At 37.8% G+C, this 13,800-nt stretch overlaps 1 protein-coding gene across 2 annotated transcripts in view; it reads right to left on the bottom strand.

The window, feature by feature from the left end:
* Nucleotides 1-13,800, bottom strand: part of ZEB1 (zinc finger E-box binding homeobox 1) — a gene marked incomplete at its 5' end in the record, with an annotated part of 207,554 nt that overhangs the window by 126,980 nt on the left and 66,774 nt on the right. The gene's annotated exons all lie outside the window — the stretch shown is intronic.

Raw genomic sequence — 13,800 nt, 5'->3', positions numbered from 1 at the left:
ACAAGAAAGAGAATCACTATAATAAAACAGACTTTAAGAAGAGTAAAAAATAAAACGGTTGGGGAAAAGGGTACACACAGCAATCAGAGAGGCAATGATTCACTGTATTAACAGTCTTCAACTATAACCGCAATCATAAAATGAATTAGTTATCTCAAACACATTGTCTCTGTTCTGAAAAACAATGAGTTTTACTATTTTTAAGTGTCCAAAAGGATAATATACTGGATCTTTCATAACTTAGGTGGAAATTTAATATAGTAAATATAGACCAATCTGTCCACAGTCAACACTTCCATATCTTATCCCTTAAAGACTCTGAATTTTCAGCAGTAATTCGCCTTTCATATTTTCTCCATCTATTTTAAAAGGTATTTTTATTATTTCAGAAAAGAAGACTTCTGCAAAAACATAACAGTTTTAACCATTACCATATCATCAGCATTATCAATCTGTTCCTAATTAAAGAAAAGCATAAAAGGTGTTAAGAAGTATCTAAAGTATTTTTTTGAAATTTTAAAATAAATTTCATGAAAGCAAAGCTGAATATGTAATATAAATAATATGCCAGCAAACAATCTTTAATACCCACAATACTGGTTATCTTTTACAGGAAGTACTGTAAGAAAGATTCTATAGCATGCTGTTTCTGTTATTTTGTCAGATCTAGCAGATTACTAGTCTACTCTTACTTTCAAAAATGATTTTTTCTATTAGTCTCAGAAATAATGCCATTTTAAATGCAAAAAACAGAAAGGAAAGTCATCCTAATTTTACACAAATAATTCCTCTCTAATTTACAAAAGAGTAATTTGGGTGTTTAAAATAGCAGAAGAAATTAGTTCCAACTCCTTGGAAGAAGATCATTATTTGTCACTATGGTATAACCTGGTAAAGAAAGAGTCATGAGGGACTTCCCTGGTGGTCCAGTGGTAAAGAATCTGCCTTCCAATGAGGGGACACGGGTTCGATCCCTGGTTGGGGAACTAAGATCCCACATGCCGCGAGGCAACTATGCCCACGCGCCACAACTACTGAGCCCGCGCGCTGCAACGAACAAACCCACAAAGAAGACCCCGCGCGTCATGTCGCAACTAAGACCTGACACAGCCAAAAATAAATAAATGAAAAAAAAGTCACGAAATTACCCTTAATGCATGCAATTCAAACATCATTAATTTTTAACTCTTTGGGGGGTAAAGTAAAGCTATTCTGTTCTTAGTTAAGTGTAGTGGTTCTCAAGGTCTGGTCCCTGGAACAAGAGCATCAGCACCGCCTGGGAACCTGTGAAAAGCTTCTTGGAAATTCTGGGGCCCCACCCCAGACCTACTAAGTCAGAAACGATGGGGGAAGTGTCCCTCAATCTTTGTTTAAACAAGTCCTCTGGGTGATTCTGATACAGCTGAAGTTTAAGAACCAGTGGTTGAATGTTTTCAGAACGGATTATAAGGTATTTGAGATAAAGCTGTCCAAATCTTGGAGGAAAGATGACGTGAAGACAGGAGATGGTCAACTGTAAGCCAAGGAGAAAGGCCTCAGAGTAAACAACCCGCCCACACCGTGACCTCCAACTTCTTGTCTCTAGAACTGTGAGAAAATGTTCTGTTGTTTAAGCCACGCAGCCTCTGGTACAGTACTTTGTTTTGGCAGCTCTAACTAAATTAGTGCATAACATTAAAAAATGTTATTTTGGTGGAAAAAAAAAACTGTCCAAATTTCATGTATGGTTTATGGATGAAGTGTCCCTAGACCACATGAATAGTTTAAGCGCAACTTAGAAGAAACAAGAAATCAATTTTACAAGTACATTAAATCTACTCTCTTCAGCAATGATATAATCAAACTGTAAGAGAGCAATTATGACTGAATGCAATGTCTTGGTCAATAACAGGTAGGAAATTTTTAAAAAGCCACCCGGGAAGAGGAAGATGGCGGAAGAGTAAGACGCGGAGATCACCTTCCTCCCCACAGATACATCAGAAATTCATCTACACGTGGAACAACTCCAACAGAGCACCTACTGAACGCTGACAGAAGACCTCAGACCCCCCAAAAGGCAAGAAACTCCCCACATACCTGGGTGGATGAAAGGCTCGTGGTGCTGCAGCCAGGAGTCAGTGCTGTGCCTCTGAAGCGGGAGAGCCAACCTCAGGACACGGGTCCACAAGAGACCTCCCAGCTCCACATAATATCAAGCAGCGAAAATCTCCCAGGGATCTCCATCTCAACACCAGCACCCAGCTTCAGTCAACGACCAGCAAACTACAGTGCTGGTCACCCTATGCCAAGCAACTAGCAAGGCAGGAACACAACCCCACCCATTAGCAGAGAGACTACCTAAAAACATAATAAGGCCACAGGCACCCCAAAACACACCACCAGACGTGGACCTGTCCACCAGAAAGACAAGATCGAGCCTCAACCACCAGAACACAGGCATTAGTCCCCCCCACCAGGAAGCCTACACAACCTACTGAAACAACCTTAGCCACGGGGGACAGATACCAAAAACAACGGGAACTACGAATCTGCAGCCTGCAAAAAGGAGACCCCAAACACAGTAACATAAGCAAAATGAGAAAGCAGAAAAACACACAGCAGGTGAAGGAGCAAGATAAAAACCTACCAGACCTAACAAATGAAGAGGTAATAGGCAGTCTACCTGAAAAAGAATTCAGAATAATGATAGTAAAGATGATCCAAAATCTTGGAAATAAGATAGACAAAATGCAAGAAACAGTTAACAAGGACCTAGAAGAACTAAAGATGAATCAAGCATCGATTAAAAACACAATAAATGAAATGAAAAATACTCTAGATGGGATCAATAGCAGAATAACTGAGGCAGAAGAACGGATAAGTGAGGTGGAAGATAAAATAGTGGAAATAACTGATGCAGAGCAAAATAAAGAAAAAAGAATGAAAAGAATAGAGGACAGTCTCAGAGACCTCTGGGACAACATTAAACGCACCAACATTCGAATTATAGGGGTTCCAGAAGAAGAAGAGAAAAAGAAAGGGACTGAGAAAATATTTGAAGAGATTATAGTTGAAAACTTCCCTAATATGGGAAAGGAAATAGTTAATCAAGTCCAGGAGGCACAGAGAGTCCCATACAGAATACATCCAAGGAGAAATACGCCAAGACACATATTAATCAAACTGTCAAAAATTAAACACAAAGAAATCATATTAAAAGCAGCAAGGGAAAAACAACAAATAACACACAAGGGAATCCCCATCAGGTTAACAGCTGATCTCTCAGCAGAAACTCTACAAGCCAGAAGGGAGTGGCAAGACATAATTAAAGTGATGAAGGAGAGAAACCTGCAACCAAGATTACTCTACCCAGCAAGGATCTCATTCAGATTTGATGGAGAAATTAAAACGTTTACAGACAAGCAAAAGCTGAGAGAGTTCAGCACCACCAAACCAGCTTTACAACAAATGCTAAAGGAACTTCTCTAGGCAAGAAACACAACAGAAGGAATATACCTACAATAACGAACCCAAAGCAATTAAGGAAATGGGAATAGAAACATACATATCAATAATTACCTTAAATGTAAATGGACTAAATGCTCCCACCAAAAGACACAGAGTGGCTGAATGGATACAAAAACAAGACCCATATATATGCTGTCTACAAGAGACCCACTTCAGACCTAGAGACACATACAGATTGAAAGTAAGGGGATGGAAAAAGATATTCCATGCAAATGGAAATCAAAAGAAAGCTGGAGTAGCAATTCTTATATCAGAAAAAATAGACTTTAAAATAAAGACTATTAGAAGAGACAAAGAAGGACACTACATAACGATAAAGGGATCGATCCAAGAAGAAGATATAACAATTGTAAATATTTATGCACCCAACATAGGAGCACCTCAATACATAAGGCAAATACTAACAGCCATAAAAGGGGAAATCGACAGTAACACAATCATAGTAGGGGACTTTAACACCCCACTTTCACCAATGGACAGATCATCCAAAATGAAAATAAATAAGGAAACACAAGCTTTAAATGATACATTAAACAAGATGGACTTAGTTGATATTTATAGGACATTCCATCCAAAAACAACCGAATACACATTTTTCTCAAGTGCTCATGGAACATTCTCCAGGATAGATCATATCTTGGGTCACAAATCAAGCCTTGGTAAATTTAAGAAAATTGAAATTGTATCAAGTATCTTTTCCGACCACAATGCTATGAGACTAGACATCAATTACAGGAAAAGATCTGTAAAAAATACAAACACATGGAGGCTAAACAATACACTACTCAATAATGAAGTGATCACTGAAGAAATCAAAGAGGAAATTAAGAAATACTTAGAAACAAATGACAATGGAGACACGACGACCCAAAACCTATGGGATGCAGCAAAAGCAGTTCTAAGGGGGAAGTTTATAGCAATACAATCCCACCTTAAGAAACAGGAAACATTTCGAGTAAACAACCTGACCCTGCACCTAAAGCAATTAGAGAAAGAAGAACAAAAAACCCCCAAAGTTAGCAGAAGGAAAGAAATCATAAAGATCAGATCAGAAATAAATGAAAAAGAAATGAAGGAAACGATAGCAAAGATCAACCAAACTAAAAGCTGGTTCTTTGAGAAGATAAACAAAATTGACAAACCATTAGCCAGACTCATCAAGAAAAGAAGGGAGAAGACTCAAATCAGTAGAATTAGAAATGAAAAAGGAGAAGTAACAACTGACACTGCAGAAATACAAAAGATCATGAGAGATTACTATAAGCAACTCTATGCCAATAAAATGGACAACCTGGAAGAAATGGACAAATTCTTAGAAATGCACAACCTACCAAGACTGACTCAGGAAGAAATAGAAAATATGAATAGACCAATCACAAGCACTGAAATTGAAACTGTGATTAAAAATCTTCCATCAAACAAAAGCCCAGGACCAGATGGCTTCACAGGCGAATTCTATCAAACATTTAGAGAAGAGCTAACACCCATCCTTCTCAAACTCTTCCAAACAATATCAGAGGAAGGAACACTCCCAAACTCATTCTACGAGGCCACCATCACCTTGATACCAAAACCAGGCAAGGATGTCACAAAGAAAGAAAACTACAGGCCAATATCACTGATGAACATAGATGCAAAAATCCTCAACAAAATACTAGCAAACAGAATCCAACAGCACATTAAAAGGATCATACACCATGATCAAGTGGGGTTTATTCCAGGAATGCAAGGATTCTTCAATATACGCAAATCAATCAATGTGATACACCATATTAACAAGTTGAAGGAGAAAAACCATATGATCATCTCAATAGATGCAGAGAAAGCTTTCGACAAAATTCAACACCCATTTATGATAAAAACCCTGCAGAAAGTAGGCATAGAGGGAACTTTCCTCAACATAATAAAGGCCATATATGACAAACCCACAGCCAACATTGTCCTCAATGGTGAAAAACTGAAACCATTTCCACTAAGATCAGGAACAAGACAAGGCTGCCCACTCTCACCACTCTTATTCAACATAGTTTTGGAAGTTTTAGCCACAGCAATCAGAGAAGAAAAGGAAATAAAAGGAATCCAAATTGGAAAAGAAGAAGTAAAGCTGTCACTGTTTGCAGATGACATGATACTATACATAGAGAATCCTAAAGATGCTACCAGAAAACTACTAGAGCTAATCAATGAATTTGGTAAAGTAGCAGGATACAAAATTAATGCACAGAAATCTCTGGCGTTCCTGTACACTAATGATGAAAAATCTGAAAATGAAATCAAGAAAACACTCCCATTTACCATTGCAACAAAAAGAATAAAATATCTAGGAATAAACCTACCTAAGGAGACAAAAGACCTGTATGCAGAAAATTATAAGACACTGATGAAAGAAATTAAAGATGATACAAATAGATGGAGAGATATACCATGCTCCTGGATTGGAAGAATCAATATTGTGAAAATGACTCTACTACCCAAAGCAATCTACAGATTCAATGCAATCCCTATCAAACTACCACTGGCATTTTTCACAGAAGTAGAACAAAAAATTTCAAAATTTGTTTGGAAAAACAAAAGACCCCGAATAGCCAAAGCAATCTTGAGAACGAAAAACGGAGCTGGAGGAATCAGGCTGCCTGACTTCAGACTATACTACAAAGCTACAGTAATTAAGACAGTGTGGTACTGGCATAAAAGCAGAAAGATAGATCAGTGGATCAGGATAGAAAGCCCAGAGATAAACCCACGCACATATGGCCAACTTATCTTTGATAAAGGAGGCAGGAATGTACAGTGGAGAAAGGACAGCCTCTTCAATAAGTGGTGCTGGGAAAACTGGACAGGGACATGTAAAAGTATGAGATTAGATCATTCCCTAACACCATACACAAAAATAAGCTCAAAACGGATTAAAGACCTAAATGTAAGGCCAGAAACTATCAAACTCTTAGAGGAAAACATAGGTAGAACACTCTATGACATAAATCACAGCAAGGTCCTTTTGGACCCACCTCCTAGAGAAATGGAACTAAAAACAAAGATAAACAAATGGGACCTAATGAAACTTCAAAGCTTTTGCACAGCAAAGGAAACCATAAACAAGACCAAAAGACAACCCACAGAATGGGAGAAAATATTTGCAAATGAAGCAACTGACAAAGGATTAATCTCCAAAATTTATAAACAGCTCATGCAGCTCAATAGCAAAAAAACAAACAACCCAATCCAAAAATGGGCCGAAGACTTAAATAGGCATTTCTCCAAAGAAGATATACAGACTGCCAACAAACACATGAAAGAATGCTCAACATCATTAATCATTAGAGAAATGCAAATCAAAACTACAATGAGATATCATCTCACACCAGTCAGAATGGCCATCATCAAGAAATCTAGAAACAATAAATGCTGGAGAGGGTGTGGAGAAAAGGGAACACTCTTGCACTGCTGGTGGGAATGTGAATTGGTACAGCCACTATGGAGAACAGTATGGAGGTTCCTTAAAAAACTAAAAATAGAACTACCATATGACCCAGCAATCCCACTACTAGGCATATACCCTGAGAAAACCATAATTCAAAAAGAGACATGTACCAAAATGTTCATTGCAGCTCTATTCACAATAGCCCGGAGCTGGAAACAACCTAAGTGTCCATCATCGGATGAATGGATAAAGAAGATGTGGCACATATATACAATGGAATATTACTCAGCCATAAAAAGGAATGAAACTGAGCTATTTGTAATGAGGTGGATAGACCTAGAGTCTGTCATACAGAGTGAAGTAAGTCAGAAAGAGAAAGACAAATACCGTATGCTAACACATATATATGGAATTAAAAAAAAAAATGTCATGAAGAACCTAGGGGTAAAACGGGAATAAAGACACAGACCTACTTGAGAATGGACTTGAGGATATGGGGAGGGTGAAGGGTAAGCTGTGACAAAGCGAAAGAGAGGCATGGACATATATACACTACCAAACGTAAGGTAGATAGATAGTGGGAAGCAGCCGCAGAGCACAGGGAGATCAGCTCGGTGCTTTGTGACCGCCTGGAGGGGTGGGATGGGGAGGGTGGGAGGGAGGGAGACGCAATAGGGAAGGGATGTGGGAACAGATGTGTATGTATGACTGATTCACTTTGTTATAAAGCAGAAACTAATAAAAAAATAAATAAATAAATAAATAAATAAATAAATAAATAAATAAATAAAATAAAAAGCCACCCAAAATGCTTTATGTAACAGCTGTATAATATATCTTATGAAATGAGAAGTACTAAATGTACAATACTACTGAGCTGGCACCAGATACGAAGTGCAACAGAGGAAAGAGAAAGCAATATGCCTGTTCCTTAAGGACCCTGGGAAGAAAGGCATCCATCTGAACATACAGTTATCTTACTTCGGTTTGAAATCAATTCCTGCATAAAGTAGGTCCTCTGATCACATCAATTGGCATAAATAATATTTCCATGTTTTAAATTATTCAAAATGTATTTTCTCTTGAATACAAACAAGTCTTTCTGTTTCGCTTACAAAATACATATTCAAAGCATCAGGGTCTTTTTTAAATTTCCTTCTGATTTTTCATCTTTTCCTCTTTTGTCTTCCTGATTAACATCTTTCTTGATAAACCAAAAAGTCATTTTCATCCATATTTTCTTCTTAGTTTTGAAGCTCATGATATGTCTATATGGTCACTGTTCCCCCACTTATTACTCTTCCTTCCTCCATATGTATCCGAATAAAGAACTTCCTAGTATAAATCAAGTCAGTGAAGCACATCTACTTTTTTCAGATCCCTGAACAAACAAACATTCCTAAAAGAGGCCACTGAGAAGCACAGGAAAAAAAAAAAAAAAAAAAAAGAAGCACAGGAACCCTCCTCTGATTAAACACCTAGGGCAGTTCTTCTGGCTCTGGCGTCAGAAAATAATAAATTTGTATACAGTATGACAATTCACTGTTACAACATTATAAAATACAATTGATAATTTTTAAGGAGAAGAAAATTAGCTCTTCTGATTCCCAAAACATTTTACATTATACTACCTAAACTCCCTAAAAAGTGCACTTCTAGTAATTTTATTGGACTACCGTCTGAATCTAACAAATGTTTTCACAAAAGCAGCAAAAGACAGAAATTTATAGGGAAGAAACATTTCTTTAAAAATAAACATTATTCAATCTGAGACTTGAATATGCTTAAGCTCTAGAATAAGAATTTTAAAAATAATTCTTTAGTTCTACCAAATCATTTAAGCTGCCAAAAAATTGAATCTTAGAAACCCATGGTGTCTTTCTCCCTCCATCTCTCTCTCTGTCTGTCTGTCTCGGACTCTGTCTCTCTGTCTCTTTCACACTCACACACACACACACACACACACACACACACGATCCTAATTACAGGACAGGAATACAGAATAAGTACTTAATACAGTCAAGATTTTGAAAAAGTATTAACTAAGTGTATATTATAATAGCAATAGCAATAACTGTTACTGATAATCGATAAAGGTTAGTGTTCACTGAATATCAGGCTATACATCTAGTACTTTACAAACATTCTCTCTGATCCTGGTGACAAGTCTGCAAACTCAGTACTGCTATTCCAATTTTACATAGAAAGAAACTAAATCACCCTCTAAAATCAAGCTTTTCATTGCAATTTGCCTAAGTTACATAGCTAGTAAAGTAGTAAAACTGATAATTGAACCTGAAATGACTAATTCCAAAGATGGCTCTTTTCTCTACAGGCTACTGCTTTCTCTATAGGCTAGACTGTATTTATCACATATACTTTATGTATATACTTATACAATACTATTATATTTGTATTGCATTATGTTTTTCCAAATAATTTATTGGGACTTACGGTGGCTAAGATAAATAAGAACCCCAAAAGTATGTATTACAGAAAACTCCAGAATGTTTTTTCAAAGTTTGGCCTTAAATCCAATCTTCTCTGTTCTAAATTTTGATCCATAAGAAGTTGCTCTTGGCAGAGAAAGACAAAATGCAGTGGCAGTTCTGTACTTCCTGTGTTGAAGTGTTTTGAGTATTACGGAAAGTTTCATCTCCAACAGACTCAGGATTGGGCATTTTACGCTTTTTCATTTCTTGTAAGCCAAACTTTTTATGAAAGGGCACTAGAAACCAATCAGAAGAAACAGTAACGGAGTTCAAATGAAACAAAAGACACAGCAATCATTCCAAAGTTGGGAGAGACTTCAGCCACCACCTAGCAGTGGCCCAACACTTGTTTCACAAGTGAGAAAGCTCAGAGCCAGAGGAGTGACCGGCTGTCCATGGTCCCCACGCAATTAATCAAACACTGCAACACTGTCCTGTCTCAGGACACAAGCCAGTGATGGGTCTACTCACAGTGAGGCTTCCTCGTAAACTGAGCTCATCATTTCAGGAGGACCCTCTCCTTCCACTCAGAAAGTCCTTCTTCCTGATGCTCTATTCTTTTCCTTGGATCACTACTCCTTAGACACTAAGGATAATACTTTGGAGCAATCTTGGACAAATGTTTATTTATTTTTATTATTATTATTTTTTTTGCAGTACACAGGCCTCTCACTGTTGTGGCCTCTCCCGTTGCGGAGCACAGGCTCCAGACGCGCAGGCTCAGCGGCCATGGCTCACGGGCCTAGCCGCTCCGCGGCATGTGGGATCTTCCTGGACTGGGGCACGAACCCGTGTCCCCTGTATCAGCAGGCGGACTCTCAATCAATGTGCCACCAGGGAAGCCCCAAATGTTTATTTTATATCCTTTTTATCCTATATTTATGAGAAGATAAATCCTACTGCTTATATTTATACTTTCTTTTCCATTCTTACTGCCACCTCACTGGACAGCAACCTCTAACAGGAGGAGAATACTTTATTACTAATGAACATCAGCATTCAAAGAAACTGACAGATATTCATTCCATGCTCTTGGACAGGAAGAATTAATGTTAAAATGACCATACTACTCAAAGACATCTACAGATGTAATATGATCCCTATCAAATTACCCATGATATTTTTCGCAAAACTAGAATAATCCTAAAATTCATATGGAACCATAAAAGATCCAGAATTGCCAAAGCAATCCTGAAGAAAAAGAACAAAGTAGGAATCATAACCTTCCCAGACTTCAGACAATATTACAAAGCTATAGTAATCAAAACAGCATGGTACTGGCACAAAAAGAGACATACAGATCAATGGAAGAGAACAGAGAGCCCAGAAATAAACCCACACACCTATGGTCAATAATCTTCAACAAAGGAGACAAGAATATACAACGGGAAAAAGACAGTCTCTCAGCAAGTGGTGTTGGAAAAGTTGGACAGCTGCATGTAAATCAATGAAGTCAGAACACACCCTCATCACACCATATACAAAAATATGCTCAAAATGGCTTAAAGACTTAAACATAAGATGTGATACCATAAAACTACTAGAAGAGATCATAGGCAAAACATTCTCTGACATAAACTGTACCAATGTCTTCTTAGGTCAGTCTCCCAAGGCAATAGAAATAAAAATGAAAATAAATGAATGGAACATAATCAAACTTACAAGCTTTTGCACAGCAAAGAAAACCATTAAAAAAATGAAACAACCATCTATGGAATGGGAGAAAATATTTGCAAATGATAGGACTGACAAGGGCTTAATTTCCAAAATGTACTAACAGCTCATACAACTCAACAACAACAAAAAACAACCTAAACGAAAACTGGGCAGAAGACCTAAAGAGACATTTCTCCAAAGAAGACATACAGATGACCAACAGGCATGTGAAAAGATGCTCAACATCACTAATTATTAGAGAAATGCAAATCAAAACCGCAATGAGGTACCACCTCACACTGGTCAGAATGCCCATTATTAAAAAGTCTACAAATAACAAATGCTGGAGAGGGTGTGGAGAAAAGGGAACCCTCCTACACTGCTGGTGGGAATGGAAGTTGGTGCAGCCACTGTGGAAAGCAGTGTGGCGGTTCCTCAGAAAACTAAAAATAGAATTAGCATATGATCCAGCAATCCCACTCCTGGGCATATATCTGGAGAAAACTATAATTCAAAAAGATACATGCACCCCAGTGTTTATAGCAGCACTATTCACAATAGCCAAGACATGGAAACAACCTAAATGTCCATCAACAGATGAATGGATAAAGATGTGGCACATATATACAATGGAATACTACTCAGCCATAAAAAAGAATGAAATAATGTCTTTTGCAGCAAGCAACATGGATGTAACTAGAGATTATCACACTAAGTGAAGGAAGTCATAAAGAGAAAGACAAATACCATGTATCACTTATATGTGGAATCTAAAATATGACACAAATGAACCTATCTATGAAACACAAACTGAATCGGGGACATAAAGAATAGACTTGTGGTTGCCAAGGCAGAGGCGGGTGAGAGAGGGATAGATTGGGAATTTGGGATTAGCAGATGCAAAATGGTATATATAGAATGGACAAACAATAATGTCCTACTATACAGCACAGGGAGCTATATTCAATATCCTGTGATAAACCATAATGGAAAAGAATATGAAAAAGAATATATATATGTATAACTGAGTCACTTTGCTGTACAGCAGTAATTTACACAGCACTGTAAATCAACTAGACTTCAATAAAAAATAAACAACAAAACCCTCCAAAAAAAAAATGAACACCAGCAATATGGCCTATTATTAGTCATCTAAAAAGATAATGATGGAGATTATAATGAAACATGCAAAAATGGATATCATAATTTAGAAACAAAATGAAATGCACGTTATGACTATAATTATTTAAAATTGTTATGCATGTAGTCAAGATGGACAATAAATATGGAAATTGGAAAACAGTAGTTATTTGGTGGTTTCATGATGGTTATTAAAAATCATTATTTAAAAAAGCAGTAACTTTAACAAAAGCTATATTAGTAGGCCGACTTAGTATCCATGTTATGCTTTTTGAAGCTTGTAAACTTACAAAACAAAAAATAAGGATCCTGAAGAGTACAGTATGTACTATCTTTATAACTCTTCTGTAAATCTAAATTATTTCAAAATAAAAAGTTTTAAAAACAAAAAAAGAGAATTCTTAGTATTGTACTAAATGACCAACACTTTTTTTCTTTTTTTTTTCTTTGCGGTACGTGGACCTCTCTCTCACTGTTGTGGCCTCTCCCGTTGCGGAGCACAGGCTCCGGACGCTCAGGCTCAGTGGCCATGGCTCACAGGCCTAGCCGCTCCGTGGCATGTGGGATCCTCCCGGTCCGGGACATGAACCCATGTCCCCTGCATCGGCAGGCAGACTCTCAACCACTGCGCCACCAGGGAAGCCCCCAACACTTTTAAAGACAAAAAGATTCTTAAAAAAAAATTCCACGTTGTAGCATACTGAAATAATGATCATATGTAATTTCAAATAATATTTTTTTAGTATTCTACACTTATAAAATTGAATAAGTAAATGGCCAAAACCAAGGGTCTGTTCAAAGAAGCTCTACATATGTTATAATATCAGTATATACAGTCATATTTCTAATACCTTAGTTCCATGCATGTTGTTTATTGAAATGCTTGAGTGTTTATTAAATCACCTCTGAACTACTTTTAATTTGGAGGCTATTTATTTATTTATTTAGCGGTACGTGGGCCTCTTACTGCTCTGGCCTCTCCCGTTACGGAGCACAGGCTCCGGACGCGCAGGCTCAGCGGCCATGGCTCATGGGCCCAGCCGCTCCACGGCCTGTGGGATCTTCCCGGACTGGGGCACGAACCCGTGTCCCCTGCATCGGCAGGCGGACTCTCAACCACTGCGCCACCAGGGAAGCCCTGGAGGCTATTTTTTAAACGGCATTCATTCGTTTAGCAAATATTAACCGAGCAGCGTATAAGATGAACCAGACCCTGAACTTCTATGTGCTGAGGACAAAGCAGTGAACAAAGCAAACAAAATCCTTGCCCTTACATTCTATGTGGAAAAGGCAGAAAATAAATAGGAAAAGTAAAATCTACAGGATGGTAGACGGTAGCAGGGCTCACAAGGAAAGAACCACAAAAGGAGCAAGAAGAATGGGGATGGAGAGGATCTGCAATTTTACACTGAGTGGTTAAAGAAACCCTAAGCTGACATTTCAGTAAAAATCCCCAAGTGATGAGGGAATGAGCCACAGGTAACAGGGAAAGAGATTTGCAGGCAGAGAGAAGAGCCAGCGCAAATCCTCTGAAGCAAGAACTTGCCTACATGTTCCAAGATGAGCAAAGAACCAGTATGACTA

This window comes from Hyperoodon ampullatus (genome assembly GCF_949752795.1).
Source record: "Hyperoodon ampullatus genome assembly, chromosome: 3".
NCBI classification, from domain to species: Eukaryota; Metazoa; Chordata; class Mammalia; order Artiodactyla; family Ziphiidae; genus Hyperoodon; species Hyperoodon ampullatus.
Note: the sequence above shows the minus strand (reverse complement) of the source record. Positions and strands in the feature narration are given on the sequence as shown.